Raw genomic sequence first — 4,696 nt, 5'->3', positions numbered from 1 at the left:
GAAGGTCTAAACCTTGTCTGTGGTATTTTGAGTAGGATTCTATGATTGAATGACTGTGACGAGCTTCAAACTCGCGATTGTTGGGCGTTAGTGACAGACGCAAAAGGCGGGTGAATCCTATTCCAGCATGATCGAGAATCGACAGATGAATAGTCGTGCCGTGACAGGGTGCGTGAGCATATTATTCACTGAGAGGAGGGGATGTAGCCACTGACAACGGTGATGCCCTTGCATACAGCCAGCCATGGAAAGGAGTAAGACTGATTGGATGAAGATAGCAGGAAAGCAGAGGTTCAGAGGAACGAAAAACATCTCCATTCGCTTATCTGAAATTCCTACCAATGAATTACATAAGTATCTCTATCCCTATTTTATTATATAATATTCGAAAACACCATTATCACTTTATATCTGCCTGACTGAGATTTACAAGGTGACCATAGCTTGCTTCATACCAACAATCTCCGTGGGATTCGACCCTTACTCACGTAAGGTATTACTTGGACGACCCAGTGCACTTGCTGGTTAGTTGTATCGAAGTTGTGACAATTATGAATTAAGATCAGAGCACCAAGCTTTGGAGCCATTACCAGGATTTGTTCGAGCCTGGAGATCACAATTTCGTGCACCAACCATCAAGAGAATGAATGAAGCCAGTAAAGGAAAAGAATAAAGACTATGAAACTATATAAAATACACTGATATGATCATGTTGTGGTGTCTTACAAGAGATGAACACTAACTGCTGTTGATAATAGGAAAAACCCTTATCCTAGACAAATAAGGAAACGATGACGTAATAATAGAAAGAACCAAAACTACTCCTAAGATTTTTTATTGAGATACCAAAAAGATATACACTCTTTATTTCTAACAATAGATAAACCTAATTTTGTAGAAACTATCTGCAACAACATTGTCTTTGGAAGACAAGCTAACATCTCTGGGGAGACATCATAAACTCAGATTCAATGGAAATTTCGTTGCAGGGTCAATTTTTAGCACATATCATGAACTCACAATTTTTTAGCATCTCCTATGAAATTTATGGTATTAATTTATATATGATACAACTGTTCCTATTCCGTCAGAAATACAAGAAGATAAAGCAAGTAAATTCATATATAAATGAATTCTTCAGATTGATCATAAAGCTAGGAGCAGTCAGACAATTACGTCCCAATGATGAAGACAAGAGTAAGGATATGAATATTACCTATCTCTATAACTTTGTTCCTTGATGCATTCTTCAAAGTAGATAAGGCCACTTTTCCTGTATAAGATTTAGTGCTCAAGTGATACCCCTGAAATGCATTTATACAAGCATAAAGCACCTGAATCCTTGTCAGATGCAGTAAATCAAACATGTATATAACAAAGAATATAAATATCTCACATAAAATTTTTTAATTGTAGGATTTATCTTCTTCATCAGGTCTTCCAAAATAGAGGAATCCCATGGATTAATGCCAATGTTTCCCAACTCTGTGGATCCCTTATAATCAATCTGAAATTAAAATTGTAACTTTAAAATTATAAACTCAAATTCTAACTTTAAAATTGTAAACTCAAATTCTAACTTTAAAATTCCAAAATCTAATTGAGCTAAACGATGCTACGACTGTCCAAATCAAGTCAACATGTCAAACTCAAATTCTAACTTTAGAATTCCAAAATTTAATTGAGCTAAATGATGTTGCGGCTGCCAGCTCTAATTATTTATATATTCAGAGAATAAAGTAACTTTATTGTTACATAAAGCAATAGACATCACAAGTATTGTGCAGTCAAAACTAGGCCAATAATTAAAACCTGTCACATAAGCACAAAATCTGGCATATAAAATCTGGTTCCCTAAATACTAAAAATATTTCAACAGATAGCACAGAGGAACAAAACTATTTTGCTTCTATACTGCCATTATGTGTACAAACTATGACTAAATCTAACAACAGAGACGTGTCAAATTTCAGCAGATGCTCTATGGAAACCAGACAATTGCTACATGCTGAACTAGCACTACTGCACGAGAAGCTGCAACTTCTTCATTCCATTACTAACTCTCATGCTGTAATTCATCCTTTCTTTCTTTTTAATTTCATTGAATCTCCTAAATTTAGAAAATGTTCATTCAGTATCCTTACATACATGTCTTTATTTTCTGCCATAGATATCTTTAATTCCAAAATAACTGGATAAAGAAGAATTCAAAGACGTAACTGATTACAAATTTATCTATGATAGAAATTAATTAATTCCAATTTCAAATCTTTATCAGCATATCCAATTTCACAGTAGCAAAAAGCAGAGAAATAATTTGCACTTTTGAACCCTAGAATGTAAAAAGTAGCAAGCTGACCTGCCATATCCAGAACGAAAGGGAGGCGTTAAGGATTTTCGCGGAGAAGACATAGAGTTAGGACGGCGAGGAGAGGAAGCTAGAGGAGACGTCACCGAAGGAGATCACCGCTGAAGGAGATGTCGCCTAAGGAGGTCGTCGCTGGATGAGATATCACTGGAGAAGATTGTCGTCGGAGAGAAAGAAGATCGTACGTCATCGCACAGGCCAGGGGCAGCGACTATGGAGAAACAACGTCGGCAAAAAGCGGTTCCGTGACGTGAGGAAGCGACTATGGGAAAGAAAGCGCGTGTGTGGCTTGGAACCTTCGATTCCGTTGGAAACAGCGACGCTGGAGGGTGAAAGCGTAGTGGATGAAGCAACATAGACGAAGGAGAGAAGGCAGAGGCCACCGTATGCATAGTGTTAAAAGGGTTCTGGAATTAGGGATTGCAAATTTTTGCCTTTTATACCTACGTGATAATGGCGGTTCAAAACCGCCAGAATTTTCAGAACCGCCACCAAATATAAGTTAATTATGGCAGCTACAAAAAATGCCATAATGTTTAGATATTATGGCGGTTTTTAAAACCGCCGTAATATAAATGCCATTTTAAATTATTTTTTTGGTAGTGAGGGATGAAAGTGGTGGTGAAAAAGAATTTGGATGAAAATGGTAGTGTAGAGTAAAATAAAAAGTTAGAGTTAGATTATATTAGAGAGTATTTTAGGAATTTTAAATTATTTTTTAGGATTCGGATAGTTTTGCTAACAAAAATTTATCTTTCATGAATAAAAATGATAATTTTATTTATTTGTGAGTAGATTTATTAATATTCTAAATTTTTATAAATAAAAATAGTAGTTTACTCTTAACTGGACTATAATAAAAAGCTTAGAAGCCTAAGCAGTAGACAACTTGTATGTATTGATTAATCTAATACATTTTTTTTTTCGAATTCACTTTTTATTACCTTGTAGTTATAACTTATAGTTATAAGTCCACCCAAGACTTAATTATCTATTTTTGTATGTTATATCATGTCTTATTGGGTTGATAATAAAAACATTTTAAGCACTGACTATCTTAGATGTGTAATACATAATTTATTACATATTCTAAATACATTCAAGATATGATATAAATATACAAATTAAGTACTGAGTATCCAGGATACGTATATAAATATGATATTCAGTACTCGCGATATAATTATTTTGTTAAAAATAGTTAGTAGTCGATATCTATTTTGTCATATAATTAAATTTATTCTATTATCTATAATATGTAGTAACATTGTATTATTTAATTAATCAATTATATATGAAATTATATTTTTTAATGAAATTATTTATTCTGTTATATAGAAACATTGCATTACTTATTAGTCAATCATAAAATTTAATTAATTGATTTAGATTTTTTTTAAATTATATGCAATATTATTGAAAGGAATAATGAGCAATATTGTGATAGTCACTGTGGTTGCTCTTATCACGTCGCATGACGTTGTCTATCTCACTGTCTGACATGTTACTATCGTACATTAAGAAGGTTGAATTCGGATATGCAGTAGAATTAAGGGATTTTATCTTTGGCAATGTCTTACTCTTTGTGTTTGTGAAGCAGTGGAGACTCGAGACCCATATTTTTCACCTTCTATGGGTTGAAGCCATCATCACACTCCAAGATGTGGCTTATCATCACCCAATTGGTGGCTGCACTAGAAATTTTCAGCAATACCATAGACACTCCACATGACAGTAGGTTGAGGACTTGCTAGGTGATAGACCTCCACCTCATCCAGATAACAGGAAGCAGATTTCGGGCTGAAGATTACATGGCTCAGGGTTGCACATATTCTGCCAGAGCGGACTCAGATACTGATATGGAAAAACAAAGTAAACAAGAAGACAAGGACTCAAACGGAATAAAAAGATACTTTAAAATCAAAATAAAAGCAAAATAGATAGATTGAAATTGAATACAAAGAGAATTACTATTCTTTCTACCCAATTTTTTGACGCAACAAGAAAGAAATTTCTCAACCTAACGTGTCCACGCTATAGTTTGGGTCGAAGGGACTCCTCAACTTTCTACCCAATTCCCTGATGCAACAAGAAAGAGACTCACCCAACTTCACTTGTTCACATCATGGTTTCATCATGAAACCAAAAGGAGTTTCACACTTTTAATCACTAAATGACGACTACCATCATTTATGAGATATCTATAACCCTTTATTAGGTTAAAATAAAAAAACCTAAGCCCATAACATAAAACCCAATTTAATAACTAAATAAACAAAATTAAAATACATCAAACTAAATTTAATATTTTAAAAATATAAACTAATA

At 33.9% G+C, this 4,696-nt stretch overlaps 1 protein-coding gene across 6 annotated transcripts in view; it reads right to left on the bottom strand.

The window, feature by feature from the left end:
• LOC107605863 (ATP-dependent DNA helicase Q-like 4A) overlaps positions 1 to 3,059 on the bottom strand; it is a 7,800-nt gene extending 4,741 nt beyond the window's left edge. For 2 of the 6 annotated variants that reach the window (XR_001612562.2, XR_002350419.1), the window contains exons 1-3: positions 2,360 to 2,499; positions 1,397 to 1,507; positions 1,217 to 1,304 (exon numbers count right to left, since the gene is read on the bottom strand). The gene's annotated coding sequence lies outside the window, so the exon portion shown is untranslated. Of the gene's footprint in view, positions 1 to 555; positions 607 to 1,216; positions 1,335 to 1,396; positions 1,508 to 2,359 lie in introns of those variants that run through there. The other 4 variants (XR_001612563.2, XR_002350420.1, XR_002350418.1 and 1 more) reach the window with 4 other exon arrangements.

Source organism: Arachis ipaensis, chromosome B07 (assembly GCF_000816755.2).
Source record: "Arachis ipaensis cultivar K30076 chromosome B07, Araip1.1, whole genome shotgun sequence".
In the NCBI taxonomy this organism is placed as follows: domain Eukaryota; kingdom Viridiplantae; phylum Streptophyta; class Magnoliopsida; order Fabales; family Fabaceae; genus Arachis; species Arachis ipaensis.
This window is presented reverse-complemented; position numbering and strand designations above follow the sequence as displayed.